The 19,459-nt window shown below is 35.8% G+C and overlaps 1 protein-coding gene across 1 annotated transcript in view; it reads left to right on the top strand.

Annotated features, from left to right (window-relative positions):
- The window catches only part of clybl.L (citrate lyase beta like L homeolog), a 180,955-nt gene that overhangs the window by 76,456 nt on the left and 85,040 nt on the right, over positions 1–19,459 (top strand).

Genomic DNA, 19,459 nt, shown 5'->3' with positions numbered 1-19,459 from the left:
ACCTCTCTGTCAGTCACATACACAACCTAAAGCAATAAGTGATTGGTGCAGGACTGTATAAGGGGCAGACTAATTGGAATTGACCAATTACAGCCAGAACGATGGCAAAATATACATATGGTTAGTATTTTAAACCTCTTTATTCCACAAATAATAACATTCATAAAGGCAAAAAGCAGTTTTTGGGTACATCAGGACAAAATTTTGATGTTAAATTACTTAAAATCAGGGAAATGCACCTATTGAAATGCATTATAAATGCAATATAACTAATAAACACCACAAATAAAAAATGTAAAATTCAGGAAAACCTAAAATCAGGGTACCGTATATACTCGCGTATAAGCCGAGATTTTCAGCACCCAAAATGTGCTTGAAAATCCTACCTCGGCTTATACGCGGGTCAGCTGCCTTACCGGTAAATTTGTAGCGATGAATCCCCCTCCCAGCCACGAAGAAAGAGCAACAGCGCAAGTGTCATCTAGGCGTAATAAGGAAAACCCCGCCTCTGCCTGCCCCACGTGACAGCTTTGTTGAACTGCGCTTGCGCGTCTCCTCCTCCATTCCGTGATTCGCGAGTGCGCGCACCGTCTTCTCTAGTCCCGTGCGCGCAACCGTGCTTTCTCAGTTTCAGTGTGAGCTACGGTTCTCGACGTCTCCTTTTGGCCTTCCAGTTTCCTCGCCATGGGTCAGGGCAGCCGGAATCCAGGTTTCCCAGCGCCTTAAGCAGTGACCATCATGTTGAGCAGCGAATCACAGAGCCGCCGTTGAGTGATACTCCTAGGCCAAAGCCCTAACACCTTCCCCCGGAGGAGCCATGGCTGAGCAGACGTACTCCTGGTAAGCGAGGCTGCGGGTGAGGAGGAGGATGAGGGGGGAGGGAACAGGCCAGTTGAGACGCGCTGTGTTTGTTATGGGCACTTGCAGGGATGCCATGTTTGCGGCCCTCCATCTGTTGTCCAGCTATCACTTTCACCAGCGCATTCACGGCTCCTGCATGTTGTAGTGAGGCATCCCAGCCACACGCTGATGTCATCAGCTCAGCGCCGGCTGCAGGAAGCAGTATCCCCGGCTCTCCCCTTCTTATACACGAGTACCGTATATACGGTATATCTCTCAGTCTGAATTGAACTTGAACTTGTTAAGGGTTATTTTAAGGGTTATTTCCTGCTTAGTTTGCTCATTTCTCGGGCCAGGTAATACATTTCAGTGATGCAGTGATCATGGCTTGATTTTTAACATTAAACCGACTGTTTGATATTTCTGAGACTTTTCTGAGTTGTGTCTAGGCTTATACGCGAGTCAATAAGTTTTTCTGGTTTTCATAGGTAAAATTAGGTACCTCGGCTTATACGCGGGTCGGCTTATACACGAGTATATACGGTACTTAAAATCGAGGTTTCACTGTATATGATAACATTCAAGTTTAAGCCTAAAAATTAATATCGAAGCCCTGCACATATGACAATTCTTTTTTGTCTTTTAAATTGTATCTATTGAAGTTTTAACAAACACATATTGATGTGTAGCAGTAAAACAATACAGTTGAAATATTCTCTAGTTTTTGCGTCACCAAATATCTCGAATATATTAAAATATCTTTTATCCCAGGAGTCTTCTTCTTTAATCCAAAATATAAATATGGATTTATGGGTTGCAGAGATAGCAACATATAGAAATGCCTTCACTTTGACAACAAGTTTCTTTTTAGCTTTAGGTAAAGTCTGTACTTTATAAGAATCCAGAGGAGCAAAATGCGGGTGGGGAGGAGATTCTGATATTAGAGTGGAGTATTTTAGTAAATAAGATGCAAACTTATTCCACATAGCCAATATTTTAGGGCAAAGGCATAAGTAATAAGAAAAAAACATCCCATAGTGTTCTTTACACTTAGGGCAGCTAGATTAAGATGACCCATCAGAATTTTTTAGATAGACTGTCCCATACCCCAAATGTACAAGTCTCAAATGTTTATCTCTCTAATTTTTGCAATTAGAGGCACATTTATCAAGGGTCGAATTTTAAATTCATGTGAGTTTTTTTAAAACTGCTGTAAACACCCATAAATTCGATCAAAATGTGTTAATAAAATTTTAATAATAAAATAAAAATTAATAAAAATTCAGATTAAAAAAAATCGAATTTGTTTCGAAAAACTCAAATTGAATTAAAAAAACTTGATTCGAGTTTTTTTCTCCAAAGAAAACCTCGAATGTTAGGAAGGCTGCAAACATCACCAAATTGATCCCTCGACCTCTCCCAGTGACTTATACAGCAATTTGGCAGGTTTAAAGGGGTGGTTCATCTTTAAGTTAAATTTTATTATGTTATAGAATGGCCAATACTAAGCAACTTTTCAATAGATTTTCATTATTTATTTTTAATAGTTATTTGCCTTTTTCTTCTTACTCTTTGCAGCTTTCAAATGGGCGTCGCTGACTCCCTTCTAAAAAACAAATGCTCTGTAAGGCTACAAATGTGTTGTTATTGTTACTTTTCATTACTGATCCTTCTATCCAAGCCCTCACCTATTCATATTCCAGTTTCTCTCATTCAAACTAATGCATGGTTGCTAGGGTAATTTGGACCCTAGTTACCAGATTGGTAAAGATGCAAATTAAAGATCTGCTAAATTACTCAAAAACCTTCAATAATAAAAAATGAAAACCAATTAAAAATTGTTTCAGAATTTCATTCTCTACATCATACTAAACGTTATCTCAAAGGTGGACAACCCCTTTAAGGTGACGAATAGCCGGATTTGAGTTCTTAAAGGACCAGAGTATGATAAATCTTGAAATTCAAATTAAAAGTCCAATCGAGTTTGGATAATTTACAATTCGAATTTGAGAGTTTTGACCCAAACAAATTTAGAAAACTAGAATTAGAATTTTGACCCTTAATTAACCCTTAATAATCTGCCCCTTAATGTGCTTATTATAGTTCTTAACAGGAGTTAATTGTTGTGGGGAGAATATGTGATTATTATTGCCCAAGTGTTGCAAAGTGGTTGCTTGGGCACAATGAGCATGTTGTTTATTTGTAGTACACATTACATATCATCAAATAATGTTATTGCCATTTCAAATAAAAACACTCCTATTTCATTATCGATGAAAACAGCTTTTATCAAAACATGCCTTTTAAATGGATGAAAATCATTTAAATGTTCAATTTAAAGGATTATTCACTCTGTATCAATTGAGTAATTGCAAAATGAGAAACTGCAAGATCCCACAGCTGTGGAGCAATTCACTCTTCAGTATGATAATGTCAGCCATATGAATGCACTTGAAAATCAAAATAATAATGATAAAATGATATTCCTAATAGGGGTTATCTGTATGTTTGGTCATAGAATATAACATCCTTAATATATTGTTTGTAACATTTAAATCAGTGAAGTCCAACCTGAATCTCTATAGCTATTGAGAATTTCTAGCATCTCTATGCTGAATATCAATGCCAAAATAGCAGTTCAACAGCTGCTCTGCATAAAAGGGACAAGTCAAAATCCTATATTTTATATATTGTAAGCTTATTGGGGCAGGGACAACAGTGTACTGACAGTTATGTATTTAAATGTTTTCACATTAATAAAAACAAAAAGGATTGCTTTGGCTCCGATAAGGAATAACTATATCTTAGTTTTGATCAAGTCCAATGCAGTGTTTTATTATTACAGAGAAAAAGGAAATTATTTTGATTATTTGATTAAAATGGAGTATATGGGGCAGATTTACTAAGGGCGAAGTGGCTAACGATAGCGACTTTTTGCCAAAACTCACATCCGCAGGGACATTGCCAATTTACTACCAGGCGCAGGTGACAATTTGCTAGAGAAAGAGACTGTCACTAGCATTCGTTCGCACTCTATCTCCAGGCGTCTTTTCACTCAGACGAATGGTCGTTGCTCTGCAAATCCGCAGTGCAGATCTTTACTGAACTTTACCTCTTTCGCCAAAGTTGACTTTGCCACCTCAGACCAGACGAACTGCTAAAATGAAGCTAGATCTTCCTTAATCTTATGTCACTTTCATTATATCCTGGCTGCCGAAAATGCGTTAAAATTGAAAAAACGCTGGCGACTTTTCCTTTTTTAAGAGGGATTGCCCGCAAAAGTCCTAAGTTGAACTTTCTTGGGTTACCATTTTTTCCTAGACGTTTGAGGGCCATGGAACAGTCATTTTACAGTGGGGGCATTATATGTTCTTTTTTGTCTTTATTAAGGTTCCTTGGACATTTGTAATTAAAAGTGGCCACTTCAAGCATTTGCAACAGCATCTCTAATAAAGACGTCCATACAACTTTAATGTACAAACGCCGCCCAACAGTCTCCCTCTAAAAATTGTACGATCGGCAATACACGCAGAGATATTACTCGCAGCCGACAGAAATTTTCTAACCTGTCCGATCGACCAAACGACCAATCTCCATTGGACGAAAAATTCGGGACTCTCCACACACGGCCCGAATATCGTCCGAATCCTTGATCGGATCTTTGCATCTATGGCCAGCTTATCTTATTAGCTTGTGGTCATACACATAACAATTAGCACATGTATGGTGGCCCGTTAATGTAGATTTTATAGTTTTAGTATTGTTTTATATAAACTTTCTCCAACTCTGGTGGCTGCAGCACAATAATCCTCCAAATAGAATCCCAGTTTATCTGTTTAAATCTGGCTACATGATCTTTGTCCCTGCAGCTGGAGTTGGAAACAGTAAAAGGGATGTAAAGGCAAAAATTAAATCCAATACAAATCTCTACACAGTCGCCGACTGCTCTACAGGGAAATAAACAAAGCTGCTTGAGTTCTGCATGGCTGAGAAGTAAGGTGGGGGATCCCCCAGCTGTTCATAAGTATAATCGTTTCCCTGCAGAGCAGGTAGGGACCTTTTGACAATACCTATCCATAGCAGTCAGAGCAAGTAAATGAAGGGAGATTTTCACTGCATACAGTCATTCTTATAAAAACGGTACACATTTTTAAGTTAAAGTATATTGGCGATAGGTTTCTTTTTAATTATAGAAAGTAAAAATGGGATTGTATTTTTTTGCCTTTACTTGCCCTTTAAGTGTGAAGAATGTATAGCTATCATGTTTTACTTCCAAAATAATCTGTTTCAAGACGAATTATGTAAAAAGGCATTATAATGACATGTTGTCATGCGTTACATCTTTCTTTGACCTCTGCCCTTTTCACCATTGAATATCTGTGCCATAAAATTTGTAGGAATGGTTTCTTATGGAAAACACGCAGGATTTTTTTTGTAAACACAAAACCTAAAGTAAACTGAATATAATTGAATACAACATAGTGCTACAATGCATTAACCAAAATGGGACTGGTTAATACTGTATCCCCTTTCTAAGTAAGTTAACTGGCCCTTTTTCACTATGTTAACTGGGCCAGTGTATGCCTAGAATTATAAACCTTTGAACCACCATGAGCAGTTATTTAGGTTGAAAAAAAAAAAAAAAAAAAAAACTTTTGTGAAGTACAGTAAAATGTTGCTCTGGCTGAATTCAACAAAACCAGAACCAAAAATACAATCTAGTCTATTGGTGGTGCTTTAAATAGAGCTGTAACTGTATCATTTAGATTTACAATAAAAAAACTAAATTATTTGAAAAGATTTCAGGGAATTGCAGAGTCCACACATTTAAAATAAAAAAACAGCTTGGAATTCCTTAAGTGTTAAAGAAGTGGGAAGATAATAGATCCATTTAACTGCCTCGCTTTGCTTGATGTATGAAGGTGGATTGATGAGTAATTCCCCTAACATTTTGCTGGTGGTTTAATACATAGCATCATTACCAAAAGAAAAGACCAAAAGAATTGCAGAGGACAAGGCGCTGAGACAGTTTTCCCCTTTGCTTTTTAAGGAAGCTTGTCTTTGATGAGATATAGCTGCAGGCTATCGTTTTACATTTTGTGTCGGCTACCTTTGTAAGAGACTCATTATTGATGCTGAGTTCTGTTTTAATTCACACTTCTCTGCTAATCAATTACAGCGTTTATCCATTAATCAGGTATTTTGACAGGGTCAATAACTGCTTTTCACTTTTGTGATCTTCTTGCATGTTACTCCGTAAATAATAACAGTCAATAAGCTAGATGAGAAAAGCATCTTTTTTTCCCAGGCTGTTTTGCAAAAGGAAAAATAACTGGAAGTAAGTTAAGCTTTTTGTGTATTTTTCAGGGGGGTGTTTATGACTTATGTACAGAGCAAGGTATGTAGAAATAGGAAATAATATGGTGTTTTTATGAATATTTAATACAATTGTTCTGTGTTAAAGTGCAACAGTGCACGGAAAGGCCATTATTAAAGGGCATTTTCCTATTTTCTTTTGCTTTTTAATCTATAATTTAGTAGAGCACATGGGATGTATGATTGAGACAGTACTATTTACAGTTCTAATTAAAATATGTGCAGTTTTCACATAATACCATTTCACATAAGAGCATCAGGGCCCTTTTTAAAGACTAATATGAATAACACCTTAGTCTTGGAAAGGTTTCCTTTTTTTTTTATTTATCTGTGTTCTAGTTAGTCTCATGTTCATGAATGCTGAACAATGTCTGTAATCATGTAATATTTTATCTCTGCCACATTTTCTGCTAAATCGCCAACAAAGTAAAGCATCAGAGAAATTATATTCTTTTATTTTTGCCAGTGGTGTAGATGACAGAGGACATAATTCTAATTTGTAGTGTAAAGCCTTTGTGGGGTCACCCACTGTACACAGGTTCATAGTAACAGGTTTCAATTATCTTCTTTTTTTATGATGGCTGTACCAACATCTAATTGTTTCTCACCAAGTGCAGAAAGAAAAGGCAGTTCTTCTGTAGATTTTTCAATTCTTTTACATGTCACTTAGCTGTCTTCTCCATTGTCTGAGGTCCTTTCTCTCATCCCTTTCGTAGCAATGAGTTGTGTCATTCCCTCATGATCAGCACTTTTGTTTTCTTTGTTTTTTCAGTACCTCAGAAGTCCATCTTTCCTTTCATCTCCTTCCCATTCATGCATAAGGGAACAGTTGTGCTCTGTTGTGGGGATGTTCCGCTGGATTTCAAACAGTAGGGTTTCTTTTCATGCTCTTCTGAGTAGTACAATGGAACTGAATGTCTGTTGCACAATCCAAACACTAATATGCCTGGTTATTTTGTTTCTAAGAAGTCAATAAAACCTCTAAATTTGGACTTTTGGCTTGCTATTTAATGTTTAGCCATAAATCTGTTTGTTTCAGGTTGTGCAGTAAAACCCTCAGCTTTAAAATCAGGCATTACGTTAACTTGCAGTTAGTGCTGGCAGAAGACTATTTTCACACAAAAGGACTTGGCACTCCTCAGCAGTCATGATAAGAGTGTGAAGTCTCAGCCAGATCTAATTAATGTGGAGTGTGTGTGCTAGGAATTGGGGGGGGGGGGTGTCTGTGATCTTGGATTAGTTTTGGCAAAAGTTTTTACCTTGTGCAGTCGATGAAAACTGAATATATTAAGTTTAGACTTTACATTCACCATTTTGTGCCAGACTTTTATCTTGTTAGGGTTTTAGACTGACAGAAAATGTAAGCCTTAAGGGGCAATGCTGTCTAGTATTGTTGTGTTAAGAGCATTCTCAAAAAAAAGAAAATCTAAATGGAACAATTGGTATATGTATACCTTCCTTATGCATTGAGTAACCGTTTTTTCTGCTTGCTGTTAGGTTTGAAAGGGAAATTGCCATTCAAAACATGCACCTAAACTGTAATGAATACCTAATAACATTTATTTATATGTTATTTTTTATATCATTTTTGAGATTTAAAAATTGTTTTATTTCCCCACCCAAATATTTGATTCTACAGATGAGTCATGGAACATAAAAATAAATAATTAAATAAAGAAAACTAAAGAAAAACGAAAGAAAAATGATTGTTGAAAAAAAATGTTATAAACGTAATTACCGGTAATAAAGATAAATATTATGCCGTTATCCTGTCACCAACTTAATCTATTCTTAATGGAATAATTTATCATTTAAAATATTTTGATTTTAAATTGGTCAAACCCTGTTAAAGGGCAAGTAAACCCCAAATTAAAAATATGCCTAATAATTTAAAAAATATATAATTCTTAGCAACCTTCCAATATACATGTATTAGAAATTGGCAGTGCTTTTAAAGTTATTTTTAAAAACAATGTGGCATTGAAAGCAGAATTTGCCTAACTCCTGTTTACGTTTTAAACAATGTTGCCAAAGTCTTCGTTCCCCAGCAAAGACAGGTCTGTTAATCAGCTGCTTGTCTTACGTTGTATCAACAGTCTGAGCCACCAGGGCAGAGAATAAAAAGGGACAGACAAACACTGCTTTCAATTGCAATACATATACAAATAACTTAAAAATCATGGAAACCTTGATGAATGTATATTGCTAAATTGCTTAGAATAATGTTTTCTTTTATCAGACCTAGTTAGCAGCTAATCTGCCAGTATATGGGCTACTCCGACAGGCCTTCCTGACAGATTTCAGGATTTTGACGTTGGATTGAGGACCACATCTGTGCATTGGTGCCGAACTAATCTCGATGGACTGCTTAGCAGCAGTTTTGATATGTTCATGGGCAAGGTGTAAAGCCAGCTAAATGCAAATTAGTTTTTACCATGATTAAAAGTTTTTGCACTAAAAAAAATTAATTGTTGAGTTCCAAAATTTTAGGCACTGCCAGTGAATCAAATTGCTAAGTCTCTACTTGAGCCTATGCTTGTTTTAAATAAAACCTGTACCAGACAAGAAAAAAATAACACATTTTGCTTGGAAGGGGTTATTAAAAACATATTCTTCCAGTCTCTCAAACCACTGCCCGGCTCAAACTAACTAAAGAGCTATTGAACAAAAATCTAAAAACAAATTAAAAAATAATAAAAATTCAGACGTTACATATTGTCTCAGAATATCACTGTCTGCATCTGGGTTGTCCAAAAGGTAGATCGGGATCTACCTGTAGACCTTTAATTGGTGATCAGTAGATCTCAAGACACTGTCGACAAATAGCTTGTCTACATTTCTCTCTTATTTCATGTTTTTCATTCAGATACAAGGAGTCCTCGAGTTACATACACCCTACTTAAAGATTACTCATACTTACAAATAGGGCTATTACAGGAACATAATGTGGGTTTGCTTGGCCTTTATTTGCATTTAGCTTTAATAAACCACTTGCCCCAATCTCCTCTGACATATGTTTTGTCTACTGCAGAGCACAGAAATGTAAAAATAAATACTATATTAAGACAAGCACCTATCTAAATTGCATTTAATAAGTAAATGTATATGTTTCAACGTATATACAAATTCAACTTAAGAACAAACCTACAGATCTCATCTCATATGTAACCCAGGGACTGCGCATATTTATTTTGATATGGTTACATAAGAAATGGGTGTTTGTTAATCAATGTTAACAATGTTTTATGGATGTAGATTATAATGTGACTAAAATTAGACCTCGCATTCGTAAAGTGTGGGCACTCCTGGTCTACATGATACCAAAAAGTTAAGTTGAAAACTACCCCTTTAAAGGAGAACAAAAGCTTAACTAAAGAATTAGCCTAGAAAGGTTATACATTATGTTTTGGGCTTCTGTACCAGCCGAAGGCGACCACAGCCTTTTAGCAGTAAAGAGCTGTGCCTCCAAAGATGCCCAAGTAGCTCCCCATCTTTCTTTCTGCTGATTCCCAGCACATGATCTGTGCTGCTGTCACTTACTGAAATTAGGGACCAACTCAAAATATACAGTACACAAAGAATATAAATGTCACAATATAAGGCTGATTTGTAATTAATACAGATTATTATTATTATGTGGCAGCACAGAAGCCATTGCAACTAGCATCATAATTTAATAATCAACCTTGTAGCATCACGTTATATTACAGGCCAACCTCCTTTTGTGCTTGATCATTTGCAACAACCCCATAGCTTAGCTTTTCAACAGCTGCTCAGAGTCCACTGAGCATGTGAGTGTCGCACTTTCCAAGATGGTGACCCCCTGTGACAAGTTTGAAGTCCTTGATCATTGCTGCTATTGAGAAGCTGAAACTTTGGGCTGGTGCAATAAGTTCAGTATATAAAATATGACATTTTTAGCCATATTAATTTTTAGAGTTTAGTTCTCCTTTAATCAATGTATATTGTAAAGTTGCTTAGAATTACATTTACTTTCCTTATGCAGAAAACTGTTTTTAAGTGTACATCCCCTTTAATCCCTAAGTTGTGAAGGGGGAATTCACAATTCAGACAACTGGTTTCTGCTTTCAAACAAAAATAGAAAGAGAAATTTGAAGTGACTGAACTGTTACAGCTCTGTAAAAAATTACTGGTTATTGATAAGTCTCTTCTCTTTTGCATTTTTTGAGCACAGCCCTATATAAAAATACTTTTAATACATTTATATGCACAAAAATGTACTGCCAGGACAAGAAATGCATGTAGGTTGTATTTGAATACATGAATTCTGAGTACATTTTCCATGCATTAGAACAGAAAGTAATAGCCACCTCCTTATTCCCAAAATAACTCAACATTATGCAATATAAAAAATTTAAACGTTCAGTTAAAGATGTGTAAGGGGCAGCTGCAACAGACATCATTAGTTAGTTTCCTCATACATTCGCAGTTTTTTCACTTGTTGAGAATACAAAAAAGTAAATTCATTACATTCCAGCTGTGAACCTGCAATGAATCGGTGTACATAGGCAATCAAGACATACTTAACAAAACAAATCTTTCCACAGGCAATAAAAATCTCAACAGCTATTTATTTCCACGAGTTTTACAATTGGCTATTTGGAGCATAAGCCTGTAGATGTCCTGAAAATTCTTCCACAGTACAATTATTACGTTTTTTTAAAAAAAAATGTAGACTTGATTGTACTTTTTGTAGGTTAATGACAACATAATTGCTTATAGTAAATATACTAAAGAACCCATACATAGCAAGCAAAATCTGGAATTCCTCAGAGACTCATTCCATCCGGTTACTGCCTAGACGGCATCCTTCATAAAGTAAATCCAACCCCCACTGTGATTTAGAAGGCATAAATAGACTACCCGTCTTATGCTACCAAAGCAGACCTAACTGTGTGTTCCAAAGTTTGGTAAATCTTTGGTTTGAGTAGAAAACAAATTTGGCATGTTGCATAAGAACCCCCCACCCCCACACTTGCTGTTGTAAAAAGCAGTTTTTAAAGCTTTAAATGAGGTACTGTTTTATTTACAGGCTACCTGATGAATTCACTTATGTTCTTAAACAGAAGGGCTCATTTACAAGTGCAGTTTCGTTCGCACAGATTTCACTGCAGACAGTTGTACATAAAAACCCCATTCATTAAAGGTACTTGCGTCAAAATGTGTTTGCATTTCCGCTGCCTTCCCTTTCTGAATCAAGTTCTGTTGCTCCTATTGTTACAGTGGAACCCTGGAGCCACCCCCACCTCCAGACCACACTTGAGTCTAAAAAATAGGTGCACACATCACTTGCATGCCAAACACTGGAAATGACTCCAACTAGACTTTTACATTTTTTTGGCACAATTTTATTTGAATTTGTGGAGTATTGTGCTATTTTGCCCCATCTGCGGCATCAGTTTCAATCAAATACCTGCAGCGACTTGATAAGTACAGTGCACATTTAAACCTTGTAATGCCGACCTTGCATCTCCATAAAAATGTCCCCATAGATTCTATGGTTTCAGGATGTGTGCTTTGATCTATGCCACACAGAGTGAGACACATGTCCCCGAAAGGAATAAACATTAATCTAAAGGGCTGTGCATTCCTATTAGTAGTTAAAATAAATGTCTCAATAAGAGAGAGAATACAATGGCAGATTGGTCAAATTCATAAGCCTCATAACTACCAACTACCAATATGTTATTTTTTTTTTTTATTTAGAAAATCTGTCTATACAGGAGTACTTAAAAAATGTACTCATTTTCAAAATTCTCTGATTAGAATCAAACCCAGGACTTCAGATACCCACTGTGCTACAGAGCCATTCACCATGTCAAAGTCATGAAATAACAATAAGTAGAACACCTGGAGCCTGATCAAGAGTGCAGAAACCTCAATAACTATACATTTTCAATGAAACTGGAGATTTTATTTATTTATACCTGTGCAAGGAAAAGATGTTAAGTTGTAATGCTTGTAGTTGAAGTTTACAGGCATCCCACTGAGATAATATACATAGGAAAAAGGAGTGGATTTGAGCACCACTGCAGAGGAAAAAATTCAACATTTTATTTAGCTTGTTTATTAATGACTATGGGGAGGGTATTGTAAGTAATGTATCAGTGTTTGCAGATGACTCACAACTATCCAGCTCAATAAATTCCATCCAGGATGTGTCATCCTTGCTGCACTAGGCAAACCCATAATGAAAAAGGACCTTGGAGTCCTTGTAGATGATAAACTTGGCTGTAGCAAGCAATGCCAGTCAGCAGTATCAAGGGCAAATAAGATCTTGAGCTGTATTTAAAGGGGCATTGATTCACGGCAGGAAGGGTCATTCTTCCACTTTATAGAGCACTGGTAAGGCCCCATCTAGAATATGCCGTACAGTTTTGGTCTCCATCACTCAAACAGGACATTATTGTATTATAGAGGGTACAGAGAAGGGCAACTAAGCTGGTGAAAGGTATGGAAAATCTTAGCTATGAAGAAAGACTGGCCAAATTGGGGATGTTCACGCTGGAGAAGAGGTGCTTAAGGGGTGATATGATAAATATGTATAAATCCTATAATCCTATAATAATCTCTCTAATGCTTTATTTACCAGTAGGTCTTTCCAGCTGACATGAGGTCACCAATTTATAAGAAAAGAGGTTCCGCCTAAATATTCGGAAGGGGTTTTTTACATTGAGAGTTGTGAAGATGTGGAATTCTCTCCCTGAATCAGTTGTACAGGCTGATACATTAGATAGCTTTAAAAAGGTGTTGGATGTTTTTTTTTAGCAAGTGAGGGAATACAGGGTTATGGAAGATTGCTCATAGTACAAATTGATTCAGGGACTAGTCCGATTGCCATTTTGGAGTCAGGAAGGAATTGGAGAGGCTTCAGATGGGATTTTTGCCTTCCTCTGGATCAACTGGCAGTTAGGCAGATTAAAAAAAGTTAAAAGGTTGAACTTGATGGATATGTTTCTTTTTTTTAACCTATGTAACTTACTATGAGTGTAAGGCTTTTTTCATCTCTGCTATATCTTTACTTCATGTAAATACTTTAACTTCCTCGAAGTCTAAAAGATCTGCAAATACATCTATAATTAAATACTCGAATAAAGCACAGGGTCAGACTAGCTCACTGGGATACTGAGAGAAATCCTGGGGTGCCCTCCCATCCTGTGTTGTTTTATGCTATGGTAATTGGCCCTTGCAGTCAGGTTCTACATTGGGTCCCACCTACTCAAGTCTGATACTGATAGAGCACAACTCTGTGGGTGCTATTTACATGAATCTGAAATGCTTTTATTACATGTGTGATATAGATGGACTATTATGAGGTTGAAGGTCTCTCTTTTCTGATGACAGGTAAAAGTGATCAATTTTAATCTTTGAAGGAAAAGCACTTGAGTCTTACATGTTTTCATGAAAGGCATTATTTAGATGGATTTTTGCAAAAGGCTTAAGTCAGCATAGTGCTTCAGAAAGATCAGTAAGCGGCCAAATAGTATAGTAGCAATGTGGCAAACAGCCAGTTCTCAATTAATTTCTGCTGACTGGATCACCATATTATCTGACTGCAAATGTTTTTTCTTGTTGATCCATATGTTGTTATTATTTTTACAGAAATCATATTGCTTTGATTTTTCTTGAAGCGCTTCCATGATTTCTAGAGAAATTATATCTGTGCATGTAGCCATCCATCTGTCAGAGATCTGATTTTACTAGCAGAAGAGTCTTCTAGTTTTAAAGTTACAAAAAAAGCTAGAAAATAAAGGTATGAATCTATTTGCATTGCAAATGATTTCAATCTTTGCTCAGATTTAAAACCGACTCTAGATATCTGATAGTGGAACTGTGGATTTTGCTAAAACTTTAAAAAAAAAAGTTTCCCCTGCATAAATAGCTTTACATTGTATATCTCTATATATGTTTTTTTCTTTGTTCTATTTAATTTAAATTATGTTTTCCATAGGTGGTTAATGCAAGTAGTAGGACACTCCTTGTGCACATAGTCTTATTCATGGAAGTACAAATGATATATTATTACATTGTAAAACAATTATTTACATCAGTGATGTATGGTTATTGAATGCTGGAGGGTTCCAGGTAAAGGAATCTCATACAACCCCATAGGGGACATGCAGTCTGTACTCCAATAGTGACCTCAACATTTTTCTTTTTAACTTTCCCACTCATTTAAAAGTTTTTATGTCTGACATATTGTGGCTTATTTTGTAGGCAAGGGGAATTCAGTTTAATTTTGTCAACAGTGCCAAAATGTGCCTGTGTTGTGCCACCCTTATTAGCAGTATTTACAAAATATTTAACTTTTTAAAAAAACAATCTGATATTAAGCAGTAATATCTGATTAAGTAGTTTTGGCCCAAAGCTCTTTTTTATTTAGGAAAACAAATGCTAAATGTCAATAGGAACAGGAAACAACTTACTTGTTTGTATTGTCACGCTTGTATTAAAAACAAAAAAAGTACTAATAAATGAAAATATTTTTGAAACTAAATAATACCCTCGATTATGTCTTGTTCATTGGAACGGGGGTTATGTTCTCTTACTGAAATCTGCCAGATGATCTTCCTCTTTTCTTCCACCGTACAATACACAGTGTGTTGTTGTGTTTTTTTTTTTTGTTTTTTTTTTGCATATTCCTCCCCTTCCTCTGAAAGATATTGTTGCTGACCAAATTTAAAACACTGCAGTCTTTAGGAACCCTGCAGTGACATTTTAAGTACTTGGACCTGCAAAATGCCCCAAGCAATAACTACCTGAATTGCTTTTAATTACACAATATAGCTGCATCATCTTACTTCAGATTCTTCTTGATTGATGCTGTAAAGCAATTGCAACCACGGATGATGGGATTAAGTGGCTCTTGAAGTGACTTTAGCTTCTTGTCTGAACAAAGGAAATGAAGAGAACACTCAGTCTCTTTCTGAACAAGCGGCCTTTTTCACTTGCTATATAAAGAAATACAATTAACAAACATTACCCGCAGAGGGAAATTGAAATGTACATTCAAAAGAAAAAGGCACTTGAGTACAATTTGACATATATGATCCAAGCTGTTCCGGCCATTCATTACTGCTAATTGTTTGAGGACAAGTTCACAGAACAAATGATTAAAATTAAGACCAAAACTGGCATTATTAGCATGTGTAAGAAAAGGCATGCTCTGCAGAAGCAGTAAAGCTGTAGCTGTGGTCACTGGCCATTGAGAGCTATCTCAGACTAGACAAATATTAGGTCTACCTCTGTTGTGAGCTTTCATTGATTGCAGAAGACCTGCTGGTATTTGAAATAAACAACTCACATTTTCTTTTCTTAATTAATGGGATTAGTGTGCAGATTCCAGAGTTTTATAATTTACAAAATGTTTGGCTAGATGGTTTTGATTTAGTTTTTTTTTTTAATATCTATGTATGATTAGTGCTGGAAAGTTTTTTTTTCTTACTGACCAAGTCTAGTTGTCATAAAATTGTGTTTTACTGCTGTATACTTTTCCTTGTCTTACTAAGCTTTCTTTTCATTTATGACCCCCTAACAGGAGGACATTGTTGGCAGTGTTTCCTGAGCAACACCCGCAAGTGATTTGGGAAACTCTGCATATTGACATATAGTGCCTGCCCATGGCCAGCACAGTACAATAGTCTCATGAGTGCTGAAGGCACCACAATACTTGTGCTTTAATTTCAATTAACAGCATCATTTGTGACTTACTACTTTCTCCACATCTTGACATCATCATTTATTTCTATAGTGCCAGCATGTTTCACAGGGCTTTATATTAATTTATAACCAATAATAATTTAACAAACTAGGGTTACACAGTAAAAAATAGGATCAGATAGTCCCACACACAAGAGGCTACAATCTAAAGGGCTTGTCCTGCCTACTTGCATAATGGAAACATTATATTTGACAGTAAGCTCTCTAGCCAAGTCTCTAATTCCTACAACAACTTGCATTTTCTAGGATGAACAGACTTTAGAAGTAGAAGAACAGAAGCCTGGACATATTGTGAAAAATGGAATCCTAGCTGAATGAGAGCTGATTCCTACTATTAACAAAATGTACATTGTTTCTGTAGTCAGGCAAGTATGGAATGGAATAGCTAGGAGAGTAGCAGTTGATCGCTAATTATATTCTCACATTAGATTAAAATATGTAATGTATATTGAAAAGTTGGTTGGTATATATATATATATATATATATATATATATATATATATATATATATATATATATATATATATATATATATATATATATATATATATATATATATATTTTTTTTTTAGTAATTCTCCAATTCTTTGGCTGGACATCCCCTTTAAACATGTGCAGCATGTTGAATTTCTTGATAACTCTGGTATAATACAAAAATATATATAAAGTACTTTTTATTATAAACCGTGCTGGTTAACATGCACCTGTCTTGTACTCGCTTACTGAATCCCTTTCTCATATATGAGGGAGTATTAGTAATTGCTACGGCTTGCTTTTTGCCTGCAGGTTTGCCTCCTGAGGTGAGTTTTTCATCTTGCCACATAACTGAAACACCCATGAGTATAAGGAATCCACACCAAATCTGAAGCAGAAAAAAATATCTAAGTAAAATAGGTTGTTTATAAAACACATGGCAGATGAAGTCGTGTTCTTATTTATGTAATTTCTCTTTACTTGAATTACTTTAAGGGCCAAAGAATTACATTGAACATGAATAAACAGTGCAGCTTTCTGAGTGGCACCAACAGGGTTTCCAAGTGTGCAGTGTCCCCTGCTTTCCCTATGTTATTATAAAGAAGCAGATCTATGGGGTTTTCTGTTTCAGCTGTTTAATTATCTTTTTTTAGCCAGAATTGCCAATAGAGTATCGAATTTCTGATTTACAGTTTTGGAGCGTTTGTAGCACTGAATGCTGCTAAGCTGCATGCATTAGGATGTTGATTTATTCTGTAGCATTTGGATTCAGACGAAGCTTAGCAAGATATCTTGTGCAAATGCTGACAAGTAATATGTCCCTAACCGTGTGCTCGGCTGGATTCCAAATTTATCATGTGTCTGTGGTTTAGTGTAAATATACTATTGGGCAGCTTAATGAGTTTTACTGGGGCTGAGAAGTTGGCTGTTTGTCAACTTTATTCTTGGTCATATTTATCAAAGTTGCAAGCTCCTGAATATTCAGTCTCCTGTTGTCCCCCAACTATTATATTAAGAACCGCAATTAAAGTGAGAAGGAATTAACTATGCCACAATGTGTGTATGCTAACACAGCTATAGTATTTGTATTTGTACTGGAAATGTACATGTAGTTTTTTTAAAATTCATAATGGCTGCACATAACCGTTATAGGACTATTGCACACTATGCTTTTTCTGTACCAGCAGAAGAATGCCAGTGGAAACTACATTCACAGCAGGAGAATCTACCAGTCGTTGTACAGATTTTCTCTCCAAAATGCACTTCTTACATCCTACTTTATATGATTTGGGGTACCGGAAATATGAAAGTATGACTGCCTTTATTCATTTATGGCAAAAAAGGAAAGTTGTGCTTACCACTTAACAATTTAAAACCAGTGGCATAACTACCATGGGCCCTAACCCCCTTGCATATGTGGGTGGAAGGGTCATGGAATATTTGTATAAGTGGAGCACGAGTCCATGAAGGCCAGGCTGAGAGTAGTTATATATAGAACATAGAAAGATGTAGGGCACTCTGGAACCCACATGAAGATCAGATCAAAAATATTTGTGAAAAAGTATTGTTTGTGTATATTTGTGTTCTGTACTGTAATGTTAGACATCCAGTCACTCCAGCCTTTATACATAACATTTTTGGCTAACTAACTATATTAGAAACATGTTTTATTTTGCACAGCCTATCTATTTACCCACTTTTTTTTTTTTTTTTACTTTGAACTGTTCCTTTAAAATCTAAAGGTGACCATGCATTATAAGATCCACTTTTTTGGCAAGGTTGTCAAGCAAGTGGATCTTTCCCCAATATCAGACTTTAATCTGATCGATGGCTTTCGGGCCAAACAATCAGATTACATCAGCGGTAATACGAGGCGTCAGATTGGGGACCACACTGGATTGTTAGAAATCAAACTAAAATCAATTTTCTGCCATTTATTGGTCAGGTGGGCACATTGAAAGTCCCCATACATGGGCAGATAAACTGCCAACCCCGTCTAAAGGGCCAAAATTGTCAGATTAAAGCTGCACAGGTATCTCCACCTTTGGTTAACAAAAGCCCCTGCTTCATTGTAATGATCAGAGGACATCCAAGAAGTAATGCAGGGAACAAGATAGTGGCCAGAGTGACAGAGCTGCAAGGCTTCAATGTGAACCACTGGCCCACTGTGCTACCCAGTATATACAATACCTTCAATAAAACAAACAAAAAAAAAATAGTATTTGATTTTGCCAAATAAATTAGTCATGAGTTTCAGAAAATGCAAGCTAAAAAATAGCACTATGGTAAACCCAGCAGGCGCACATTGTTACCTTACAAAACATTTTTTTCATGTGCTAGGAATTACTTTTTATTTTGATAACCGTATAGAGGTCATTTACAACCAGCTTACTTATTTTAAAGGACAAACGTCAAGATACATTTCTCCTATTAGCAGCTGATAATTGTGGTAGGTGACTATATCATTCAATTGTTAAGCAAACATTTTTATTTAAATATCAGTGACTTAGCTCCCAGAAGCCAAAGGAAGCATGGTGGTGCATCTGCTGATTCAGCTCTCCTTGTGTGCATATCTATTTTTCTATTTACAAGTGTATTCTTTGCTTGTTTGCGCAAAGTCACATGGAATTTGGGTGCCTTTAATATTACCGGGAAATAACTGACAGTCAGATTACACACTATAAACTTTATAGGCCATTAATCTGCCTTATTTTATTTCTTATTTATTTCTTATTTTATTTTATATTCTTTTTCCACAACAGTTTTTTGACACTTTTCAAATCATAGTATTTGTGCAAAAGTTTTTGCGTAAACTTGTTTTTTTATAAGCCCTATTTATAGTGCTATATCCAATTGATTTTATATTGATATATTGATTTTATATCTATATCAAATAGTTTTTTTTACAGTTTAGCTATTATAATTAATGGATGAAATGATTGTATTTGAATAAATACATTTTAGTTTTGATTAATGGTGGTAGACTGGCCTGCCACTCTTTTTATGTGTGATTATCATTAAGAAATTA

The sequence above is a fragment of the Xenopus laevis genome, chromosome 2L, assembly GCF_017654675.1.
Source record: "Xenopus laevis strain J_2021 chromosome 2L, Xenopus_laevis_v10.1, whole genome shotgun sequence".
In the NCBI taxonomy this organism is placed as follows: Eukaryota; Metazoa; Chordata; class Amphibia; order Anura; family Pipidae; genus Xenopus; species Xenopus laevis.
The sequence above is the reverse complement of the archived record's forward strand: the minus strand, read 5'-3'. Positions and strand labels throughout refer to the sequence as shown.